Source organism: Eretmochelys imbricata, chromosome 6, assembly GCF_965152235.1.
Source record: "Eretmochelys imbricata isolate rEreImb1 chromosome 6, rEreImb1.hap1, whole genome shotgun sequence".
Lineage (NCBI taxonomy): Eukaryota > Metazoa > Chordata > Testudines > Cheloniidae > Eretmochelys > Eretmochelys imbricata.
Window position 1 is genome coordinate 9,655,377 of NC_135577.1, and position 25,997 is coordinate 9,681,373.

The 25,997-nt window shown below is 52.7% G+C and overlaps 1 protein-coding gene across 1 annotated transcript in view; it reads right to left on the minus strand.

Annotated features, from left to right (window-relative positions):
- Window positions 1–25,997, minus strand: part of SPTB (spectrin beta, erythrocytic) — a 132,463-nt gene that overhangs the window by 86,363 nt on the left and 20,103 nt on the right. The gene's annotated exons all lie outside the window — the stretch shown is intronic.

Here is a 25,997-nt window from a genome sequence, read left to right on the forward strand (position 1 = left end):
TGTTTCGTGTCTGCGCTTCGGATCAGCATATTTTGGCTTGGTTCTGTGAGAATCAGCGCCCACTGAGCTGCCACAGTGCCTCATGGGAGATGTAGTCCAGCCAGGCCCATAGAGGAGAGTGAAGGCATGAGGCACCGAACTACAACTCCCATGAGGCCACACAGGAGGTCAGGCAGACATAGATTAATGTCGAAGTGACCCAAACTGAAACATTTTCTTTAGGTTTCCTTTTTCCCCAGTGGGAAAAAAAAATAAAAAATTTTAGGTAAAATTTGAAAAGATTCCCCCCCAAATTGGTAAAAATCCATAAACATTTGGTAAAATTCCATACATTTTTTATGGAAAGTGCATTTCCCATGGAAAAAACATTTTGTGGAACATTCCCGACCAGGTTGGCAGCTCCCTCAGAAAGTCCCTGTGAAACAGAAAGAGAGTTACGGGAAACAGCTTTCATTTTTTACAGAAGCCAAGACAGTGCTGGTGTGACTGTCCCAGTCCTGCGCCCTCCCTGAAGCCTGGCTAGATACCTGCAGAATGGGCAGTTGTCCTACACCAAAAAGTCACTCGATCACTTGTTACCTTCCCTAACAAGCCTGCCCTGGCCAAAGGCGTTTTGTTTGCAAAGACAAGGACTAATCTCTTTCTCTTGTAGGAAACCCAAAGGGGGAAGAGGCCAGGGAGAGGGGTCATCCCATAGCGGGCAACTGGCAGGGTGTCCCACCCCCAGGAGATCCAGGGATGCCCTTTGCTTTCCATGGAAGTGCAGCCTCCATGTCCACTGTTTAATAGCGTGCAGCAACGCTTCAAAGGAAGGGAGTAAAGACCAATCCCAGGTACAGTGGCTGCACCTAAAAACGAACCATCAAGTGCAAGGCCACCTCCCTGCCGGTGTCAGATGGTCACGCATGGGGCAGGACTGCCAGGTGGCAACGCACACTTTGACTCTCCAAAACACACTGCGGTGCCAGTGGAACGGAAGCAGAAATCGCACCATTTGGGTGGAGATTTTGAACATGTCAAACTGGCTGCCACGTCTGGCCAGGCTAGATTTTGATTAACACTGGAAGACGGCCCAGTTCTCGCTGCCGACAAAACCCCAAGCCAGGAGCTGCAAAAACAAGCAGCCTAACTTTAGAGAGCAAGGGCTACTGTATCCACAGCCCCAAACTGGGCCCGGCAGCCCAGCGAGAGCTCTGGACAAGGATGCAGGAGGCCTGGATTCGAGTCCCCTATCTCTGCCACTGCCTTTCTGGGTGAGCCTGCGCAAGTCATTTCTCTACCTCCCCCTGCCTCAGTTTCCCCATCTACCCAGAGGAGATAATGATACTTGGTAAAGTGCTTTGAGAGCAAGTGAAGACAAGAGCTAGGTGAGAGTTGACGCAGGGTCTCCCATGTCCCTGAAGAGTTTCCCAACCACTGGGCTAGGTGGGGGTGGGATGAGATGCCACGCTGCCCCTGAGAAACCTTCCCCATCCAAATGTGATCGCAACTGCTCTGTTCCTATGCAAAGGTCTCATTTCAACAAATCAGCATTTTCCAATGGAAAAAACACTTTGTTGAAAAAATCCTTCCTGGCTCCACTCCCTGCCCGCCGTGTACAGGGACGCGCAAGGGCAAAGAACGGGAGAGCTGCTACCCAAGGAGCAGTCTCTCTCCAGGGCACCCCGCCCAAGGAAAGCGCCTGGCATGTGTCTATCATGGCCCCTTCGGGCAGACAGTGGACAGACTGACGGAGTTGGTTGGTCAAGCTCTGTCCATTAAAGACGGTGGAGTTGTGCCAGCAGAGAGCTCAGCCGGAGGGGTTTGAATGGGGAGTGCCTGCGAAGAGTCTATGTTTAATCTGCTAAGGAGGATTTGGTGTCTCATGCAGCTTGGAAAGAGCTCGTCTGGCGCTGGCTCATTGGGAACGTGGCCAAGCCTCCGGGGGCACATCTGAGCTGCCGTCTCTGGTGTTACGGGAAAAGATGAATATATCAGCCTCCCAGACAGGAAGCCGCCAGGGACCACGGTTCCCACTATGTATGGATCCACTACCCCAGACCTCAGGGTCCCCTGGGTGCAATGCCCATTTCATAGCTGCGACCAGGCTCTGCCCTGCCTGTTTGCCCAGAGTCCCCTGTGTTGTTCTCTGGGGTTAGGCACGTCCGTGCTGCTGTTTTGTTTCCCCTCCAAAGAGGAGATCCTGCCTGAGCTGTCCCAGCTCTGCGCTCCCACCCCTGGCCAGAGCAGCCTGAGTGCTGTGGCAGGGGACGCAGGTGGCTTGCTGAAGGATGTGCACATGGAAAGGAGGCAGGGCTGATGGGGGATGCCCAGATGCTCGGGTTTCAGTACAGGCTGGGGCTGACTTTTGATGGGCAACAGATGGCTCGGAACAGATGGCTTAGTGCCTTTGGGGCGCCTGTGGCCCCAACCTGCTGCCAGTTCCCTGGATGGCCAACCCCAGCAGAACGCTCTGGGGCAGTCCCCGCCAGGTTCCCCTGCTCACAGCACCCAGCTCAGGGCAGCCCACGCTCCTGTGCTAACTGGACGGCTCCCGGGACTGTGGGGGGAGAGGGCAGTTTCCACTGTTCAGACATGGGTCAGAAGAGGCCAAAGCTTGTTCGCGTCTAGCTGAATGGATTTTCCCCCTCCTGCCAGCTGCCATGGTGCCCACAGGCCTGGGGCAGCATCCGAGTCCCCATACACCTAGGAACCCCTTCAAATGCCCCTTCCCACCCACCCCTGCTTCTGCCTCTTCCCCTCACTCATCTTGCGCTGATTTAAGTTGTGGCATTTCCACTGCCAGTGATGCGCGGCAGGGAACACGTTGCGTGACTGCAAAGTGCCGCTGGACTTTACTGCACTGTATAGAAATACTTACTCCCAGGCAGTGGGCCCCTGGGGGACAGGTGCCACATCCAACTGAACCCCAGCCAGGGTTGATAATGGGCCTGACAAAGAACAACCACAACAGCTAGTCCATCACTGATGGCAGTGTTACGCCATGAAATCAGACCCTGCGCCAGGACGGGCCCGTTCAGCCTCGTCATCATGAGGAAAACGAAGCAGGGTCCTTTCCTTGTCACTAACCCCAGGGAAGTCCTAGTGTAGACACAGGCAGCTGGGAGTCTTCCCATGAGTTAGCAGAGGGAGGTAAGACCCTGGGCTCTCCCATAGGCCCCCTGGGCTTGCTGTGGTGTGGGAAAGCTCAGATACCCCTCGCCTTTCGCTGGGTCTGCCCCTGGTGTCGATTACCTTGTGTTAGCGAACATACCGTCGTTATTCCTAGGCAAGGGCGAGGCGAGAAGAGGTTTGCCGGTACAGCTGTATGGGGGGAGTTCTACCGGCAAACCCACCCGGGCACAGCTTACCCTGGGAAAAGGGGGAGCGCGCCGGAGTAGTTCCTACCAGTTCCCTGAGCCAAATAAGTGCACCCGCAAAAGCACTTTTCTGTCAGTGTAACTGTGTCTGCATCAGGGCTTTAGCCCTGCATGGCATCCCCCAGGACCGACACTGCTATGCCAGGGTGACAGAGACTCCGGCACATGTCCTGTCCCGGCGGTTCCTTGCCCAATGGTTTTCACCATAAATCGCGGCTAACGGAGGGTTCGCTGAGCTGAGGAAGAGCCGGGCTGAAACGGAGCGGAAGGATCTCGCGGGGGGACGAGGGTTGGCTAAGCAGGTCTGGATTTAAGGGGCTTTCTGAGGTTCAGCCTATCACTAGTTACGAGGCAAACTGCCGTGGCCTATAGATCTGTTTTCTATGCGGGACCATTCCCTGGCCCCACCCGCCTGCCCCATGTGCAGCCATTGATAGCAACGGGGCTTGAGTGGCTGCTTTAGAATAGACATTTAGCTGGTGTAACACACACAATGCACAATACTATTAATTATTAGCATTACAATAGCACCTAGGGGCCCCAAGGCAGATCAGGGCCCTGTTGTAGCAGGTGCTGCACAGAAACACAGCAAAAGACAGGCCCTGCCCCAGCTGAGATCCAGGCCCCCTTGTGCTGAGCGCTGCACAGATACACAGGGAGAGACAGCCCTGCTCCAGCTGAGATCAGGGCCCCATGGGGCCAGGCGCTGCCCAGACACACAGCAAGGGAGAGGCCCTGCCCCAGGTGAGATTACATAGACACACAGGGAGAGACATGCCCTGCCCCAGCTGAGATCAGAGCCCCGTGGTGCCAGGCGCTGCACAGACACACAGGGAGAGACAGGCCCTGCCCCAGCTGAGATCAGGGCCCCGTGGAGCCAGGCGCTGCACAGACACACAGGGAGAGACAGGCCCTGCCCCAGCTGAGATCAGGGCCCCGTGGTGCAGGGCGCTGCAGAGACACACAGGGAGAGACAGGCCCTGCCCCAGCTGAGATCAGAGCCCCGTGGTGCAGGGCGCTGCCCAGACACACAGGGAGAGACAGGCCCTGCCCCAGCTGAGATCAGGGCCCCGTGGTGCAGGGCGCTGCCCAGACACACAGGGAGAGACAGGCCCTGCCCCAGCTGAGATCAGAGCCCCGTGGTGCAGGGTGCTGCACAGACATACAGGGAGAGACAGGCCCTGCCCCAGCTGAGATCAGGGCCCCGTGGTGCCAGGCTGCACAGACACACAGGGAGAGACAGTCTCTGCTCTGAAGAGTTTGCAGTCTAAATACACAGGGAAAGGAAACGTCTAAGTCACAGAGCAGATCGGTGGCACAGCCAGGAACCATACCTAGGTCCCCAGACTCCCAGCCCAGGGGCCTGCCGATGAGAACACTGACTCACTGACTGCACTGTGGGACGTTCCATTTCCTTAACCCCATGCAGCTGGGCTCCCCCATGGGCCCAGACCTGCACTGCTGTAAGCATGGCCGGATCCCAATAGACATGCAGCAAAGTTTTAATGGACGCTTCCCTGTGATGGGGTTTCTTTTGGGAAGGAAGCACACCTGCCTGGCTCACTGGGCAAATCCCTCCTTCCTGGGAGCAGCAGCCTCACCTCCTTTCCAGGAGGTGTTTGCCTCTCCCATGCTGGCCTGGCTGCCGGCTGCGACGCGAGGGAATGCCGAGACAGCACACAGCTGACCCCGGAGCGCGGCATGGTGCCACGATCTCGCTCCCGTTCCATGTGAGGCATAGGGGAAGGGAAGGATGAGCGGGCCCTCTTACGCAGAACGCCTGTGGGGCGTGCTTCGTGAAAGCCACCTGCTCTAGCTCCCTGATCTGCATTCCCGATACCTTCCCCCTGCCCGCTCGGAAGGGCCCTAAGAGCTTGTCTACACTTCAGTTTGTTGTGGGTCAACCTGAGGTGTTTTGTGTTAAACTACCCTGCGCCCACAAACAAAATATCTCCTTGCCGCTCACCTGCCCAGATGATGGTCTGAAACCAGAGCAACCATGGGAATTATATACATGCATCTGAAGAAGTGGGTATTCACCCACGAAAGTTTATGCTCCAATACGTCTGTTAGTCTGTAAGGTGCCACAGGACTCTTTGTCGCTTTCATGGGAATTATAGAGGCTGATCCTGAGTCTCCATAATTCCATGACCTTCTGGTAGGAACGTATCCCACAATGCACAGCACGAACAGTCCCCGAATGCATACAGACCAGCCGCTGAGCAATGCACCATGGGATGTCTGCTTAGTGCTCATTCTGAAAGAGGGGAGGCAGCATGAAACTTGATGGCGGGAGAGCAATGCAGCATGTACAAACTGATTGTTGTGGATCACTTAACGTGGGGGGGAAGGGGGGAGGGGAGACCTTGCACCAAGTTAGAAGTGCAGACTTGCCTGCTTTGCCAGTTAACGTACTGAAGGGCAGCTAGGAGGGAGAAGGGCCGATTGCAGATGGCACTGGCTGCGGAAGAGCCTTCTCGGTGCAATCGAAGACTCAGGTCGGGAACCCAAGCTCTCCTCCGGTTCCCTTTTGGAAGCTGGCAGGCTGTTGAAAGCTGAAGCGGAGAGCGAAAGAACCATTTGCGGGTGTCGTGCTGGAGGTGGCCTGGCACAGAGCTCCCAAGGCGTGGCCTGACGACATTATCATCCGGCGCACTGAGCAGCGCAAGTGGCGGTATCACCCGGAGCAGCTGGAGCCAACCCGCCGCTAGTCTGAGCGCACAAAGCAAGCTCCCCAGGAGGCCTCCTTCTCGGCCTGGAATTAGGAAGAGCGCTTCCCAGCGTGCCTGGTGTAGAAATTCCCCTCTAAAAGTAGCATGGCTCCAAATAGCTTGGCACGGGCGATATCAGCCCCAGCTGTCCTGGGCAGGGGGAGGTGCCGCATGCCCATGCGGGTCAGTTGAAAGATTTAGGTCTGAACGGTTACTATCTATAACTGTCTGGAAGCAATCGTCCATTCAGAACGGGTCGGGTCTCTAGCAGCACCAGTGTTCATGGGCCCAGCGAGCCCCACCCGGGAGATTCAGGAAGATTAAAGTTATTCTTGCTAGAAAGAAAAGACATTCCAGGGGGAGAGAATCTCACCATCTGGGGAAACAGCTGATGTCAAAGAATGTTTAGACTCCCAGCAGACAGAGGAACTGCAGGGGAAAGGGAGTCTGGCATTTTAATTTCCACTCAGCAAAGCCCTGTTTTCCAGCTTTGGCCACCAAGTATTTCCTAGTGTGGAGGGCAGAGGGGGAGCAATACTTCATAGATCTTACGGGCAGAAAGGACCAGTGTGATCATATAGTTTGGCCTCCCCCATAGCACAGAACCATCCCACACCTCTTCTCCACTACAAGTCCCAGGCCCGGGTGAGACCACGTCTGCAATACTGAGTCCAGTTCTGGTCCCCCACAGTTGAGGCAGATGAATTCCGACAGGACGCGGTGCAGAGAAGAAGCTAGTAGGGTGATCAGGGGAATGGAGGGCCGACGTTATGGACGGAGACTGGAAGAACTGGACTTGTTTCACCTGGCAAGTGCGGGGGGAGAGGATCTGATTGCTGGGGGACACCAGGGAGGGTGAAGAGCTATTAAAGATAACAGACAAAGTTGGAACAAGTAGAAATGGTGATAGACTGTCCAGCAGTGATCTGGGGCTGGGAATGAGAAAAGGTTTCCACCCATCAGAGGAGGGAGGTCCAAGAACAGACTCCTAAGAGGAGCAGTGGGGGCAAAGACCCTGAAGATGGGGCTGGAGTGGTTTATTTATAGGATTTTAGGGCAGGGTGACCTGCAACAGCTGAGATGGGACTCAATGACCCAGGAGGGCGCCTATGTCTGGTCGCACGAACACTCCTGCCAATCAGCGGTGACTGGGTGTAGCAGTTACTTAGCCTTGGCTGGAGAACAAAACACAGGGACAGCCGCTGCTCTTTGTCTCCCCATCAGACCTGCCAGAGCTCTGAGCCACCCGAGGAATTAGACACAGACAGCCCCTGCCACTCGCTGTGCCACGCACGCCTGGCACAGATATGCTAGCGTACAAGGCCAACAGCCACGCAGGACAAGGCACCGGAGGAGCACAGCTCAGAGCTGATCCACACCGAGCACCGAGCCTTAGCTGGCAATGTGAAACGTCAGTGCCAACCAATCCAGCTTCTCCTGTGGTTCAGGTCCTCAGCCGGCACAAATCGGCAAGAGGCACCCCATGGAGCAACACTAATTCACACCAACTGGGACCATTGTCTCCAATGCAGCTGCACTGATTTATACCAGCTGGGGACCTGGCCCCACTGGCTCCAACAGAGCTATGGCCAATTGGCACCAGCTGGAGATCTGCCTAATTAACTCCAATGGAGCGAGGGCCGACAGGCTGCAGCTGGAGATCTGGTCCCCCGGCTCCAATGGAGCTTTCATTGACCGACACCAGCTGGGGATGTGTCCCTGCACCCAGGTCCCTTCTGCCGGTCTCTGGAGCGCTGTCTGAGGGATGTTACAGAACCCCAGGCCCTTTTCTAACGGAGTCAGGGATGGCCCCGGTCTCACTGGCCATGCCATGCATAGGCTATTGCTTTAAGGACAGCGACCATGCCCGTGTCTTTGGCACAGGTTGGGGGGGCACTGGCAGGCTGTCCAGCACCCCATTCAGTAACCAGGGGAGTATCACCGGCTTCCTCTGGGAGCTGGGGCCGTATTATACCAATGGAACTGCCATCTGGGGAGCCCTAAAACTACGAAGACGTCTAGCTGGGCCTTGCTGAGACTTCTCGGAGGCCTTCGACTTGGCTCCACAGGACATTTTAATTAAAAAAACTAGAACAATATAAAGTGACCACGGCCCACATTAAATGTACTAAACCTGGCTGAGAGGTCTTAACATGTCACTGTAAATGGGCAAGCATCATCGAATGGGGGTGTCTCTAATGGAGACCAGCTGAGATCAGTTCCTTGCCCTTTGCTGTTTAGTAGTTTTATCAGTGACCTGGAAGTGAACCTGATCACTGACGAAGTTTGCAGATGAGGCAAAGATACGGGGAGGGGTAAATAATGAAGAGGACAGGTCACTGATACAGAGAGATCGGGAGCACTTGGTAAACTGAGCTCAGGCAAACAATGTATGTTTCAATGCGGCTAAATGCAAATGTGTGCACCTAGGAACAAAGAATATACGTCATTCTTACAGGCTGGGGCACTCTACCCTGGGAAGCCGGGACTGAAAAAGACTTGTGGGTTGTGGGGGGATAATCAGCTGATCATGAGCTCCTAGTGTTACTCTGTGGCCAAAACAGCTAATGTGATCCTGGGATGTATAAACAGGGGAATCTCGAGTAGGAGCAGAGAGGTTATTGTACCTCTGTATTTGACACGGGTGTGACCGTTCCTGGAATCCTGTGTTCAGTTCTAGTGCCTACAACTCAAGAAGGATGTTGATAAATTGGAGAGGGGTCAGAGAAGAGCCACGAGAATGATCAAAGGGGTAGAAAACATGCCTTGTAGTGAGAGACGTAAAGTGCTCTAGAGCAGGTTAAAGGGGTGACTTGATCCCAGTCTATATGTACCTACATGGGGAACCAGTATTTAATAATGGGCTCTTCAGTCTAGCAGAGAAAGGTCTAACAGGATCTCATGGCTGGACGTTACAGCTAGACACATTCAGCCTGGAAGGAAGGGGAACATTTTTGACAGTGAGAGTAACGAGCCATTGGAACCATTTACCAAGGGTTGTGGTAGATTCTCCATCACTGACCATTTTTAAAATCAAGACTGGCTTTGTTTTCTACAAGCTCCGCTGCAGGAAGGATTTGGGGGCTGGTCTCTGGCCTGTGTTCGGAGGCCAGACTAGATGATCACTGTTGTCCCTTTTTGGCCTTGAAATTGAAGAATCCCAACTCCCGCCCCCCTGCTCTAGACGCCGGAGAGCTCTACTGCTGATGGCCAGAAACAGGTTTTAAGAAGGAGAAAAAACAAGTGAAAGCCAACCCCAGTTCCAAACAATCCAGCTGAAAACCTCCATAGTCCTTTATCTGGGACTGGCAGAGCTGTACGGCGCCCCTGGGTTATCTCCCAGCCCGTTCCACCCACACCTATGGGAATGCCCTAATCAGAAATACCACGGCTGGCACTTGGCTCAGTACCACTTTGGAGCTTAGAAGCAGCAGCACTGGCTTAGGCTGCAGCCCTGCAGGCTGCTCGGTGCAAGCAGAGTCCAGGTGGGTGGGAGCGGAGCCTGGAGGGGGGGACACACTGTGTGAGTGTGATTCACGTCACATTAAAGTTAATTTCTACAGCATGGATTCACCAAGGGCAAGTCATGCCTGACTAATCTAATTGCCTTCTATGACGAGATAACTGGCTCTGGGGATGAGGGGAAAGCAGTGGACGTGTTGTTCCTTGACTTTAGCAAAGCTTTTGACACGGTCTCCCACAGTATTCTTGCCAGCAAGTTAAAGAAGTATGGGCTGGATGGATGCACTACAAGGTGGGTAGGAAGTTGGCTAGATTGTCGGGCTCAACGGGTAGTGATCAATGGCTCCATGTCTAGTTGGCAGCCGGTATCAAGTGGAGTGCCCCAGGGGTCGGTCCTGGGGCCGGTTTTGTTCAATATCTTCATAAATGATCTGGAGGATGGTGTGGATTGCACCCTCAGCAAGTTTGCGGATGACACTAAACTGGGAGGAGTGGTAGATACGGTGGCAGGTAGGGATAGGATACAGAGGGACCTAGACAAATTGGAGGATTGGGCCAAAAGAAATCTGATGAGGTTCAACAAGGACAAGTGCAGAGTCCTGCACTTAGGACGGAAGAATCCCATGCACCGCTATAGACTAAGGACCGAATGGGTAGGCAGCAGTTCTGCAGAAAAGGACCTAGGGGTGACAGTGGACGAGAAGTTGGATATGAGTCAACAGTGTGCCCTTGTTGCCAAGAAGGCCAATGGCATTTTGGGATGTATAAGTAGAGGCATTGCCAGCAGATTGAGGGACGTGATCGTTCCCCTCTATTCGACATTGGTGAGGCCTCATCTGGAGTACTGTGTCCAGTTTTGGGCCCCACACTACAAGAAGGATGTGGAAAAATTGGAAAGAGTCCAGCGGAGGGCAACAAAAATGATTAGGGGACTGGAACACATGACTTATGAGGAGAGGCTGAGGGAACTGGGGATGTTTAGTCTGTGAAAGAGAAGAATGAGGGGGGATTTGATAGCTGCTTTCAACTACCTGAAAGGGGGTTCCAAAGAGGATGGCTCTAGACTGTTCTCAGTGGTAGCAGATGACAGAACAAGGAGTAATGGTCTCAAGTTGTAGTGGGGGAAATTTAGGTTGGATATTAGGAAAAACTTTTTCAGTAGGAGGGTGGTGAAACACTGGAATGCGTTACCTAGGGAGGTGGTGGAATCTCCTTCCCTAGAAGTTTTTAAGGTCAGGCTTGACAAATCCCTGGCTGGGATGATTTAATTGGGGATCGGTCCTGCTTTGAGGAGGGGGTTGGACTAGATGATCTCCTGAGGTCCCTTCCAACCCTGATATTCTATGATTCTATGACAGCAAAAATGCCCGTCAGTTGAAAGCTGCTCAATCGTTTCACTGGTGGGATAACTTGACTGCCTTGCTGGGAGCTACACGGTAGACCCTGCTGCCTCGTACACGTAAGACCCCACATGGCAGCCCACTACCTAGGTCTGTTTGCCATTCCAGACACTTCTTCTTCGTCGATTTATGCAGCCCACTGCACAAGCCTCAAGGTACTTTGCAGCATTACAAAGTGTATGAATATTACAGGCAAAGACCCTCCCCTCCCAGTGCAAATGCAGTCTGACTTCTGCCAGATCTAGTACTCAAAAGTCAGGGACCGGCAAGAGTTAAAGGTGCTTCTTCTGAACATATCGCTTATCCGAGACATTACTGCTTCGAATGGGAGCTGCACTCCACCCTGAACACTTAACATCAAACACCGGAATAGAAAATCATTATAATCCCCAGCTCTTACACAGCTCTTTCCATCAGCACATCTCCAAGCGCTTTATCCCCATTTTTACACATAGGAAACTGAGGCACAAAGAGGCAAAGCCTAAGGTCACTCAACAGCTGAGCTGGGAATAGAATCCAGATGTCCTGAGGCCCAAACCAGTGCTCTTTCCACTAGGATACACTCCCTCCCATACATAGGAGCATAGGAATTACCAGCCTGGATCAGACCCTAGCCCCATCCAGTCCCTTGTCCATATTTCTGACAGTGGCTAGTGCCAAATGCTTCAGAAGAAAGTGTAAGACCATGGCAGTAGCAGCTGTGGGATAATCTGCCCCCAGCAATAGGTTTCATCCTGATCCCTAATAGTAAGAGGGATAACTTCATGTGGCTGTGAGTTCCGCAGGCTAATCACACTGTTTGGAAAAGTATTTCCTTTTACCAGTTTTGCATTTTCCATCTTTTAATGTCATTGAATGCCCCCTTGTCCTTGTGTTAGGAGACAGAGAAAAGAAGCTCTCATCTCCCACCCATTCAGTGTTTTATATCCTTTCATCATGTCTCCTCTTACCTGTCTCTTCTCTAAAATAGCAATCCCAACCTTTTCAAACTCTCTTCCTCGGAGCGTTTTTCCAGGCCCTTGGTCAGTCCCATCATCACTGTTCCCTCTAAGCTGTGCGCATGTGCGCACACACACAGATCCCAAACACCGATCCCAAACACTGATCCCAAACACAGATCCCAAACACACAGATCTGAAACACAGATCCCAAACACAGATCCCAAACACAGATCCCAAACACCAATCCCAAACACTGATCCCAAACACCGATCCCAAACACAAACACAGATCTGAAACACTGATCCCAAACACCGATCCCAAACACAGATCCCAAACACTGATCCCAAACACTGATCCCAAACACAAACACAGATCTGAAACACAGATCCCAAACACCGATCCCAAACACTGATCCCAAACACTGATCCCAAACACAGATCCCAAACACAAACACAGATCTGAAACACTGATCCCAAACACTGATCCCAAACACCGATCCCAAACACTGATCCCAAACACAGATCCCAAACACAGATCCCAAACACTGATCCCAAACACAGATCCCAAACACAAACACAGAGCTGAAACACTGATCCCAAACACAGATCCCAAACACAGATCCCAAACACCGATCCCAAACACAGATCCCAAACACAGATCCCAAACACAGATCCCAAACACAAACACAGATCTGAAACACCGATCCCAAACACTGATCCCAAACACTGATCCCAAACACAGATCCCAAACACAGACACAGATCTGAAACACTGATCCCAAACACAGATCCCAAACACACACACAGATCTGAAACACTGATCCCAAACACAGATCCCAAACACAAACACAGATCTGAAACACAGATCCCAAACACCGATCCCAAACACTGATCCCAAACACAAACACAGATCTGAAACACCGATCCCAAACACTGATCCCAAACACAGATCCCAAACACAGACACAGATCTGAAACACTGATCCCAAACACAGATCCCAAACACACACACAGATCTGAAACACTGATCCCAAACACAGATCCCAAACACAAACACAGATCTGAAACACAGATCCCACAGATCCCAAACACAGATCCCAAACACACAGATCTGAAACACAGATCCCAAACACAGATCCCAAACACTGATCCCAAACACAGATCCCAAACACAGACACAGATCTGAAACACTGATCCCAAACACAGATCCCAAACACAAACACAGATCCCAAACACCGATCCCAAACACAAACACAGATCTGAAACACTGATCCCAAACACAGATCCCAAACACAAACACAGATCTGAAACACTGATCCCAAACACCGATCCCAAACACAAACACAGATCTGAAACACTGATCCCAAACACAGATCCCAAACACACACACAGATCTGAAACACTGATCCCAAACACCGATCCCAAACACAAACACAGATCTGAAACACAGATCCCAAACACAAACACAGATCTGAAACACTGATCCCAAACACAGATCCCAAACACAAACACAGATCTGAAACACAGATCCCAAACACAGATCCCAAACACAAACACAGATCTGAAACACTGATCCCACAGATCCCAAACACAAACACAGATCTGAAACACTGATCCCAAACACAGATCCCAAACACAAACACAGATCTGAAACACAGATCCCACAGATCCCAAACACAGATCCCAAACACACAGATCTGAAACACAGATCCCAAACACAGATCCCAAACACAAACACAGATCTGAAACACAGATCCCAAACACTGATCCCAAACACAGATCCCAAACACAAACACAGATCTGAAACACAGATCCCAAACACCGATCCTAAACACAGATCACAAACACAGATCCGAAACTCCGAAACACAGATCCGAAACACCGCACGCACAAAAATTTGCACAGAAGCACAGTTTGCACAGAAGATATTTTTTGCGCACACGGCCTGTCAGAAATTTGCACACACACGGCCTGTCAAAAATTAGAGGGAACATTGCCCATCACCCTGCTCTGATCTCAAGGCACGGACGTGCAGTGAAGCTGAATTTATGTTGCCGAAGTTGAATTTCTTGACTTCTGAGTACTTGATTTTGCCACCTTGTCAGGGAGTCCCTGGGCGATGCTCTGGAACTGCTCCCCATGAAGCCAGTCAGGACTCTGGGGAAGTCTCCTTTCTGTGAGCAGCCTGTATTCAGGACACAAAACTCACACAGCTTCCACCTTCCTGGGTCTGACCTTGGAGCATTCAGCATCCTGTGCCCCTCCGTGCGCTTCCCACAGTGAGTCCACTCAGGCAGGCTCCTGGAGAAGCCAGAGGGTCCTGCACCCCAACTTCGCAGTCAGACGGGACTCTCAGCCAGCCAGTAAAACAGAGGTTTATTAGACGACAGGAACATAGTCTAAAACAGAGCTTCTAGGTGCAGAGAACAGGACCCCTCAGCTGGGTCCATTTTGGGGGGCAGTGAGCCAGACAACCACGTCTGCCCTTCACTCTATGTCTCCAACCAGCCCAAACTGAAACTCCCTCCAGCCCCTCCTCCCCTGGGCTTTGTTCCTTTCCCGGGCCAGGAGGTCACCTGATTCCTTTGTTCTCCAACCCTTTAGCTCTCACCTTGCAGGGGGGAAGGGCCAGGCCATCAGTTGCCAGGAAACAGGGTGTTGGCCATTGTCTGTGTCCAGACCCCTGCACACACCTGCCCTCTAGGGCTCTGCAATGATCATATACCCTTACCCCACCACCTAGATACTTAAGAACTGCCTAGGGGAAACTGAGGCACCCCCACACTATTCAGAGGAAACATTAAGAACAGTCCCACTTCGTCACACCCACCACCTAGATACTTAAGAACTGCATAGGGGAAACTGAGGGCCCCCCCACACTATTCAGAGGAAACATTAAGAACAGTCCCACTTTGTCACACACCTTAATTTTATATTTAATTTCCCTAACATTTTAAAGAGACATAGTTCACATGACATGTAGTCTCTACTGAGCATGTGCAAGCAGTGATTTTTAAGAGGCTCAAAGCTGACCAAGTTTGGGGTGCATTTTCACGAAGACGGCATATGTCTGACACCAGGGTTTCCCCTTTGCCAAATTTCAAGCCCCTTCTCCAAAGCATGGGGGTGCTAGGGCTTCTCAACAAAAGGGTTGTAAGAAATTAAGTAAAACAATGTATTTCCCCCTAATCTCATTCTTGGAAACAACTGAACTGCTTTAGCTGAAACTTCCCCCAAAACATCAGATCCCTGACCGTCATAGCCACACTGGCAAAAGTCCTGGTTTAGAACACTCATGCCATTATTTCATTAGGGGAACTGCTATAAACTGGCAAATGCACTTTTTGCTGGTATAAATTGCATCTCTACGATACCCTTTACGGGCATAGACCAGACCTTCTTTACACAGCTATAATCTTAAAAGCTCTCGAACTGAACCTTCCATCCAGGGCTCAGATCCACAGATGCCTACTTTTATGCTGAGCACTGAAGTCCTTAACACTTTTAAAATTCAGGCTAGAAATAAAGAGCAAATTTTTAGCAGCGCCGCTAATTAACTATTGGCCCAGCAGATCTAGGCATGTGGTGGAGTCCGTCAGACTGGATTCTCTTTCTAAAAGCTCTGCTCTGGTTCGGCCCTGGTGAGGGGCTCTGTTCTGGAGGAGGTTCCCTTAGAGCGTCATTATCGTCCCTTGTGGCCTTGAAATGCAGGACTCACCAAATGGGCTAGTGCTGCTCTTTGTTTTCTTTGCTGGCCAGCTGGCCTTTGGCTTCTTTTTGGCTTCATGCTTGGTCTCGCCTGGCGATGTGCGTGCAGTCTGCAGTCAGAGCAACACATTCAGACATGATGTGGTGGACCCTCAAGTGCTCCCTAGAGCTCGAATTAGACCTGCTTTGGCTGCCTTCAGAGGTCTGTGGATAATCTGACCTTGCAGCCATGCCAATGGCCGAATAGTTGATCACGTAGATGGCAAAACGAAAGAAAAGTCGCAGCCTAATTGAGCTCCAGACTCTTGTTGAAAAGGTCCCTGAACCAAGGTGTCTCGGGTGTTCTTATAAGATGGCCACATTGCGGGACTGGAGTGGACTGGAGCTCTCCAGGCTGCGGCACCAAGGCCTGTGCAAAATCACTTCGCGTGGACGAGCCGCAGAGCCTGCCGCAGCCCCCTGGATGTCACAATGGCCTGCAGAGCAGGGAGCAGTTGTGGCACCTCTTCTCATCCGTGACCTACAGGGGAAAGTAAAATCGGGGGGGGGGGGGTTAGGGTGTTTAATTGAGCTTCCATTGCCTTTCAAGGCAGCGTGGCTGTTGGAAATGAGGAGGAGGAGCAGCGCCATGTGGCCAGTTCCGCCGCAGTTTGAGCAACACGGGGCCGTTGTGAAGGTAATCCTCAGAGCACGGGTGGATGGTGCAGTGAGGCAGCAACATGTGCCTGAGGCTGCAGGCAGCCTGGGACGCCACCCCCCGGGGTCTTGCTGCCATCATTAGGCTCCAGAGTGGGTGCTATTAACTTTTTCGGTGCTGACTGTTTTCGGAGCAACGTCCCGCATTGTCGATGGGGAGATGTCGGGGAGCTAGTTGCTGTGAAGTTGTTGCTGGGGTAAGCAGTGAGGGACTCTGGCCCTCCCACCCCCAACAAAGTCCCCTCCATCTCACTTCAGCGGGGGGTGAGGGCAAGAAGACATGCACCCTTCCCCAGGCCTGGAAAGCCCAGTGTAGTGTGCGCCTCTCCCTCTGAACTATGGGGGAGGAATGGGGGAGACAGCTACGACAGAGACCCTTTCCCTGCCTGTCCCATTGAAAGGCAGCCACCTCTGGGGCAGAACATGGCAGCTGTTTAATACGATACCATCCATTTAAATCCCACACATCTGTCTGAGAATGTTTCCCCGGCTGCTGTTCCAGGTGGCAGCAAATGTTCCTAAAATGTGTGAGAGATCAGCAGGAAGCAGGTAGGGCACGGGTAGCTGGTTTGCTCTGCCCATCTGGCAGCGCTCTGTGGTGTTGGTTTCCCCTCTGGTTTGTGTGGGTCTTTCATGTGGCAATGGGGGAGGGAAAATCACTTTTTTAAAGACCCAGGAAAAATGTGATTGGAACCCCGGGCCCAGCTCCTGACTCCAGCTCAGACTCTGTAACTGACTATATTTGACCTTCAGAGTGGCCCTTAGCAGCTCCCAGCGAGATGCCGTGGCCATCTGGAAGGCAACTAGGGATCCAGGTGAAACTGCCAGGGAAAGGGAGGCTGGCAGCAGGTATTTACCAGTGCTGGGACTGGGCCAGGACCGTTGGGTTCACACGCTTACTCCTTAGGAGAGGACCACAGGATTTTGAACGACAAGTGCAGAGGGCCTCGCTGTCCATCTGACCCAAGAGACAGCAGCCCCAACCCCACCCTGGGGCATTGGATTTCCCCTGGATTCCTCCCTCTAAATACCGGTCAGGGCTGGCCCCGCTGAAGGGCGTGCATTTGGATCGGAGTTGGTCTGGTGCAGCGTGCTTGTTGTCAGGCCACATGCTGTTCTCTCTTGGCAGCTATCAGCTGTTAGTGCATGCCCGCTATCTGCTGTCGTTGCAAACACCCCCTGCTAGCCTGGCACGCGTGACGCTTTCCGTTCTTGTCGTGTCCACGAACGCTGCTGGCCTTGCAGCCAGGGCTGGCTCCAGGCACCAGCTTTCCAAGCAGGTGCTTGGGGCGGCATTCAGAACGGGGCGGCCATCCGTGTCCCGTGGCGGCAATTCAGCGGCAGCACCAGCGGTATTGCGGCGGTGGCAATGCGGGGGCGACTGCTTGGGGGGGCAAAATTGGTAGAGCCGCCCCTGCTGCCAGCAGGTGCCTTGTAGCATCCTTGCGTGCGGTCATGCTGTGCACGCCAGGTACACGGGGGTGTGTACGCACCTGACCGCTGTGGGAGTGTGTCCACACCCCAGGCATTTAGCCTAGCCATGCTAGTAGCTAACCTAATGCAGCGGGACCTGGTGTTGTAGGGTATGTGCCTTCACACTGTCCACTCCCCACCCGTATTGCCGCCCGGGCGCTGCCCATCCCCGTGCCCACCTGCTGTCACAGCAGGCACCCATGGAAGCTCAGTGCCATCACCGGGCGCTTTGTGACTACTCGCTCTCCACGGGCATTCAGTGCACATGCAGAGACTCCTCTTTCTCGCTGCCTGGCTGGTGCGTCTTGCTCCGAATGGTCAGGGTCACGCTGATCACCAAATCAGCTGGGACCTATGGCGGGTGTTTCTCCTTCCTCTGCAGCATGGGAAGCGGTTCGCCTGCGGGGATTGGCTGGCCCACTCTCATCTAATGAGTTCCCCGTCATTGCCTGGGCGGCACCTCGGTCTCTCCTGGTCTCTGCAGGCGGCTCGCAACAGGCTAGACACCTGAGGGCTGAAATGCTTCAAGGCGTTGGGTAGCTGGGTGATGTGGGTGGCCTGTACCAGATCGGAGTGGAAGGATCTGATGGTCCCTTCTGGCCTTAAACTGCAGAAACTCCTTGGGCTGGTAGCAGGAGAAATGTGATATTGGACCAAACTTCTGCAGCTCTGTGATGGGGCCGATCGTCAGTGCGTGGAGATTGTCCTAGTTCCAGCTGATGATCTGCCCCTGGGGGAACAGGTGACCCACGGCTCCCTGTGTGCTAGGCTGCCCCCTCTGAGCCACAGATACTCTGAATCTATTACAGCTTCCCCAGAGGGGAAGTGAGTCTGTCGCGCCAGCTGTCCTGCCTTGTGCCTTGTGGGGTGGGTTCTATTCCCAACTCTGTGAGCCTAGACAAATTGCTTCCCTTCTGTGCCTCAGTTTCTCTCGCTCTCTGTTGCGACTGTAAGCTCTTTGGGGTGGGGACTGTCCCTTGTTGTGGGCATAGCACTCAGCCTAACAGTTGCCTGATATCAGTTGGCTAAGCGCTACTATAATACAAATTAGAAACAACGACCGAGGGGCTTATCTGTTCTCCTTTGGCAAGGCTAGAGTTTAGACGAGCCCTGTCGCAGAACAGGCCTCTGGAGAAGAATAATAGTGTTGAATGTCGTTACTGCAGGGGATCAAATCGAGTTGACAGCATTCATTTAAATAGTGGCTACTCTCAAACCTTTTAAGTCCTTTTCCATCGCAGTTCTTGAGCAATCACATCTGACAGAGAAGGGCTATGGGCAAGGACCTTTGTGTAGTGACGGATTCTCTTGGTTCCTGCGCTAATAAAGCAACCAGGCCCTGACTCCCTATGGGATGGTTCAGAAGAGGGCAGCATTAGCTCCAGGGGTTGGCGGGGTGGGCAGCCACCCTTGAGCCTGGCCTCCACCTTTGCCCCACCCTGTCACTTGCAAGCCAAGCAAAACATGAGGAGACTTTCCCCGGCCCTCCTGAGCTTGTCAGTTGCTCTGATGGTACAAGGAGCAGAGCACAATCCAGGGAGTGGGGAGTGAACTTGTGGCTTCTTGATCCACACACTAAACCACGCAGCTCCGGTAGGCAAGACTGTAGCCGCCCCATCAGTTGCTAGCCATGGCCCAGCCATGACTAGTGGACACAGCTTGCTGCCTGAAGGGGCTTACCTGGGGCAGCCCATTTCGCCCTGATTAGCTCTTCCCTGTGCATCCCGACAAGCCTGCATTCCGGAGCCATGAGCGTGCACACGTCTCTGGGGGAGTGTGGGGCTCTCAGCAATGCATGCAGTCAGTGGGGGTTCTCCCGTGGCCTGGACTCCGACCGCATGGGCCGAGATCATCTAGAGGAGTGATGCTTTTCCTGTCAAACCCGTGGAAACCGTGGGCTGATTTGATAGCCATGTTTCCACAGGGAAAGCCATGACAAGGGGACACGTCTCCCCAGTGATTTAGACTATCATAGAATCATAGAAGATTAGGGTTGGAAGAGACCTCAGGAAGTCATCGAATCCAATCCCCTGCTCAGAGCAGGACCAATCCCCAATTAAATCATCCCAGCCAGGGCTTTGTCAAGCCTGACCTTAAAAACCTCTAAGGATGGAGATTCCACCACCTCCAGTGCTGGAATGGTAACCCATTCCAGTGCTTCACAACCCTCCTAGTGAAGTAGTGTTTCCTAATATCCAACCTAGACCTCCCCCACTGCCACTTGAGACCATCGCTCCTTGTTCTGTCATCTGCCACCACTGAGAACTGCCGAGCTCCATCCTCTTTGGAACCCCCCTTCAGGTAGTTAAAGGCTGCTAGCAAATCTCCCCTCACTCTTCTCTTCTGCAGACTAAATAATCCCAGTTCTCTCAGCCTCTCCTCGTAAGTCGTGTGCCCCAGCCCCCTAATCACTTTCGTTGCCCACTGCTGGACTCTCTCCAATTTGTCCCCATCCCTTCTGTAGTGGGGGGCCCAAAACTGGACCCAATACTCCAGATGTGGCCTCACCAGTGCCGAATAGAGGGGAATAATCACTTCCCTCGATCTGCTGGCAATGCTCCTACTAATGCAGCCCAATACATAGGTGCCGACTCCGTGGGTGCACCGGGGCTGGAGCACGCACAGGGGAAAAATGGTGGGTGCTGAGCACCCACTGGCAGCCCACATTAGCTCCCCTCCCGCCCACCAGCAGGCCCCCCGGATCAGCACCTCCCCCTCCCTCCTCACACCTCCCGCCTGCCGCAATCAGCTCTTTCGCTGCACCTCCTCCTCCCACCCTGAGCACACCGCATCCCTGCTCCTCCACCTTCCCACCCAGCCGCTGCCAAACAGCTGTTTGGTGGAGTTAGCAAACTCTGGGAGTGGGGGGAGGAGCGGGAATGTGGTGCACTCAGGGGAGGAGGTGGGGAAGAGGCGGGGTCGGGGTGGGGATTTGGGGAAGGTGTTGGAAAAGGGGCAGGAAGGGGGCGGAGTTGGGGCGGGAACTTTGGGGAAGGGGTTGGAATGGGGGCGGGGAAGGGGGGAAGAGGTGGGGAAGGGGCGGAGTGGGGGCGAGGCTGGAGGCAGAGTGCGGGGGGTCAAGCACTCACGGAGAAGAGGGGAACTTGTACCTATGGCCCAATATGCCATTAGCCTTCTTGCAACAAGGGCCCACTGCTGACTTATATCCAGCTTCTCATCCACTGCTATCCCCAGGTCCTTTTCTGCAGAACTGCTGCTTAGCCAGTCAGTCCCCAGCCTGTAGCGGTGAATGGGATTCTTCCGTCCTAAGTGCAGGACTCTGCACTTGTCTTTGTTGAACTTCATCAGATTTCTTTTGGCCCAATCCTTTAATTTGTCTAGGGCCCTCTGTATCCTATACCTACCCTCCAGCCTATCTACCTCTTCCCCCCAGCTTAGTGTCATCTGCAAACTTGCTGAGGGTGCAATTTATCCCATCATCTAGATCATTAATAAAGATGTTGAACAAAACAAGCCCCAGGACCGACCCCTGGAGCACCCCACTTGATTCCGGCTGCCAACTAGACATTGAGCCATTGATCACTACCCGTTGAGCCTGACAATCTAGCCACCTTATCGTCCATTCATTCAGCCCATACTTCTTTAACTTTGATAGACAGTATCAAAAGCTTTGCTAAAATCAAGGAATAACACGTCCACTGTTTTCCCATCATCCACAGAGCCAGTTATCTCATCATAGAAGGCAATCAGGTTGGTCAGACATGATTTGCCCTTAGTGAATCCATGTTGACTGTTCCTGATCACCTTCCTCTCCTCCAAGTGCTTCAAAATGGTTTCCTTGAGGACCTGCTCCATGATTTTTCCAGGGACTGAGGTGAGGCTGAGCGATCTGTAGTTCCCTGGGTTCTCCTTCTTCCCTTTTTTAAAGAATAGGCCTCCCCACTCCCTGTAGGGTCCGTTGCTTGCACAGATGCCAAACCTAGGCTCTGAAGGGGTGAGAGAATGGGCCGCCTGGCTGCTTGTCAGCCTCTGTTGCGTTGGCTGTGGGGGGGGAAAGCCTGCAGCAGCTCCGCTTTCTCCTGCTGCCCTTTCACCCTCTCTTGGATTTCTTTAGAGTGGGTAATTCAGTGATAAAAAGAACAGGAGGACTTGTGGCACCTTAGAGACTAACAAATTTATTTGAGCATAAGCTTTCGTGAGCTATAGCTCACTTCATCGGATGCATTCAGTGGAAAATACAGTGGGGAGATTTATATACACAGAGAGCATGAAACAATGGGTGTTACCATACACACTAACGAGAGTGATCAGGTAAGGTGAGCTATTACTAGCAGGAGAGCGGGGGGGGGGGGGGAAGGGGGAAGGGGAGAGAGGATCTTTTGTAGTGACAAGAACATGTGAGGAACAGTTGGGGGGGGAGAATAAAAATGGGGAAAAAGTTTTACTTTATGTAATGACCCATCCACTCCCAGTCTCTATTCAAGCCTAAGTTAATTGTATCCAGTTTGCAAATTAATTCCAATTCAGCAGTCTCTCCTTGGAGTCTGTTTTTGAAGCTTTTTTGTTGAAGAATTGCCACTTTTAGGTTTGTAATCAAGTGACCAAAGAGATTGAAGTGTTCTCCGACTGGTTTTTGAATGTTATAATTCTTGACGTCTGATTTGTGTCCATTTATTCTTTTACGTAGAGACTGTCCAGTTTGGCCAATGTACATGGCAGAGGGGCATTGCTGGCACATGATGGCATCTATCACATTGGTAGATGTGCAGGTGAACGAGCCTCTGATAGTGTGGCTGATGTGATTAGGCCCTATGACGGTGTCCCCTGAATAGATATGTGGACACAGTTGGCGACGGGCTTTGTTGCAAGGATAGGTTCCTGGGTTAGTGGTTTTGTTGTGTGATGTGTGGTTGCTGGTGAGTATTTGCTTCAGGATGGGGGGCTGTCTATAAGCAAGGACTGGCCTGTCTCCCAATATCTGTGAGAGTGATGAGTCGTCCTTCAGGATAGGTTGTAGATCCTTGATGATGCACTGGAGAGGTTTTAGTTGGGGGCTGAAGGTGGTGGCTAGTGGCGTTCTGTTAGTTTCCTTGTTGGCCCTGGGCTGTAGTAGGTAACTTCTGGGTACTCTTCTGGCTCTGTCCATCTGTGATGACTTTTACTTCATTCTTCGGCAAAGAGCGGCATCAGCTAGCAGGGGGTTAATAGAGGACTTGTACTGGTTACAGCCAACTCCAGCATCGTGCAAACCTAGGAGTGGTGTGCCACCTGAATTTGCCATGGGAAAAATCAGAGAATTTATCTATAATATTTATCTGGCCCCCATCATGACAGTAGCCCAGGCCCACTTAAGTGCTAATATGTTTAACCTCACGCATCCCAGCGAAGGGGTATGATCCACATTTTACAGATGAGGATAAGAGAGGCCAAGTGACTTGCCCAAGGTCACACAGAAAGTCTGTAGCAGAGCAGGGATTTGAACAGAGGTCACCAGCTAGCACCCTAACCACACGGCCATCCTTTCTTTCCTCCTGCATTGCTGATGAAGGGGACAACTGAGGAGCAAGTCCAATGGTGCAACCCCCCGCCCTGCCTGGGTTTTGTTCAGCGGCCCGTGGGAGCCCTGCAGCTCAAGAGGCAGAGGAAGCAGGACCCGTCCTCGGGAAAGCTACTGGAGTGGGGAACAAAGTGGGGGCATTTTGCAGTGACTCAACAAAGTTCTGCGTTTTCTGTGTGCGCTGGTTCAGAGCCCCCTTCTGCAGGTCTGGGAAAGCAAAGCGCTCGCAGCGTTCGAAACAGAAACAGCTGGGAAATTGGCGTGGCACCTCGCGGGACAGCCCAAGATTTCAAACACTGGCTTCAGCCTCAGATCGAGACAAAAAGGCAAATTCTTGGAATTTTTGCCAGATGAAATATTCTGAAATATTTCATTACGGCCTTATCAAAGCGTGTTGTTTTCCCCTGAGACTTTTAGATTACATCCTGTTACACTGTGGTTTCTACTATGCCAGTCTAACCATTTTGATGTTATAAGACAGTACAATGATCATGTATCGTTATTTGTATCAATATCGCATCTCGGAACCACAATCATGGCCGCATTGTGCTCGGCACTACAGAGACCCAGGACAAGGAGATGGTCTCTGACCACAGAGCTTCCCAACTTATTTAATATAACAGAAGCGGTGAAATGCTAAAGCTGGAACACGAGGTTTTGATGATCTCCTGTGAGGGCGCCGATGAAATCGATATGTTCTCACAAAGCATGGCAGTTTTGTCTAAGCAGCATTTTCTGTCGGAAGTTTTCCCACCAGCTCTCATTTTCACTGGATATGCGATAAGACTGGCCCTCGTAGCAAGGGACTTTGTCCAACAGTGAAACCCATGGCGTGCTGCTTTTGGAAACATCTCGCCAGGCTTTCCGAGTATTTGTATCCTACTGCTTCCCACGGATGTTCAGAGTGTTTCTGCCTTGCATCACAACAGAGTCACTGTTCTATAATGTGACACCAGCCTGAGCGACCAGCCATAATGAGTCCGAGAGACTCATTTGCTTTACGAGCTCCGTCTGCCATCCCTGCAGCGCAGGCTGGGTAGGAACTGCAGCCAGCCCGCAGCCACCTCGCTCATAGGCCTCAGCAGTACAAGGCAGGTTCCACATGCTCGCTCACACAGGCTCACCATTCTCTGTGGGCCTACACAGTGCCGGGGTGTCGGAACGGGAGGGAGGGGCAGGGGGCCATGGCTATGCCCTCCCACTTTTTCCCAGCCGTAAGGGGGCGAGCAACCGGGATGAGGGGCAGGAGAGGAGCGAGCAGGGGGTGGGGCTTTGGGAGGAAGAAGAGGCAGTGTGAGGACAGGGCCTTGGGGAGAAGGGGCAGCACGGGGAGGCAGGGCCACGGTTCAGATGCTGGTGTCCACCCCTTTCAGGGAACTTCCGCCGCTCCTGTTCAGTGCCAGATGGATAAAATCCCACTGATCCATAAGATGCGGTGACTCGCTGACTCCGAGAGGCGGATTTGTTCTGAATTCTAAGACAGGACCGTTTAGTCCAACCTGAGGCAGACCCACGGAACTCAGCGACTTTGAGCATCCAGCGCTGCTTGAGTTCTCATTATGCGAGATTTTAAACCCGACCTTGCCAACCAGCTGCCATGTAAACAGCTAATTTGCCGCAGCACCTCCACCTCTTCCCTCCAGCGAAAGAGAAGGGCCCCAGGAAGTGCCAGGCCCTCACCGCAGACAGACGCTGCCTTGGGGGCCAGTCACCCCAGAACGGCAGCACGCAAGACAGGCAGCTTCCATGACTGGTTTTCCAAGCATACCGCTACTCGCAGAAAAGCTGCTGCCGAAATGAACCCCGTCCGGGGCTGCCACTGACTGAGAGCCCACCGTGCCCCATGTCACAGCTGGGCAAAGGAGGCGTCTCAGAAGGGCAGACCCAGCATTGAAACAATCTCCCGCGTGCCCCGTCTGCCTGATAATGATAAACAAGTTCGGGGCACTAGTTACAGCGTGGCTGCCCGCCACAACATGGTCGAAGTTTATAAGCTTTAAGGCCAGAAGGGCCCATTCTGATCATCCTGTCCCACCTCCTGAATAGCCCTGTCCAGGCGTCCTCACCCAGTGATCCCTGCACTGAGGCCAGAACTGCGGGCATAGCAGAGCTGTTAAGGAAGCTGCCAGATCATGGAGAATCTGCTCCATCCTGGGGTCAGCTGTTCCGATGGCTAATTCCCCTGCCTGTTAACATACGAGCCTTACCTCCAGCTGGAATTTGTCTAGCTGCCAACCATTGGCTCTCGTGCGGCCTTGGTCTGCTTGAACCTTCTGCTGTCAGACATCTCCCCTCTTTACCTTCTCGTGGATTCTTTGGCTGTGACTACACTAAGTCTTTGCTCCTGGGGGAGTTTTGCGCCACTGTGCATGAGCAGAATTCCTGTCCCCCGCAGATTTCTTTGCTTCCCTTTAGAAAAATGACTTTCTGACAAGAAAGCAAAGGGATGCTGTAAGAGCGGCCATGCACCCCTCCCTAGCAGCGCAGGTGCATTGTTTCAGGCACCTGGAGCAGTCGGCAGAAAGGTAAATCACCGCAGGGCTGGGGACATCCCAGCCAGTGGCTTTTACCCGTGCCAGGATTAGCTGCTAGTCTCAGCTGAGCTGGAGGCAGGAGAGGACAGGGCTTCCTCTTCCTCTGCAAGGAGTGGCTGGGGCTATGTCAGACCCACCCCCAGAAACTTCCCCAGGGTGCAGGAAGCTCAGCAGTCTCCCCTCCTTCCAGCCCCTATC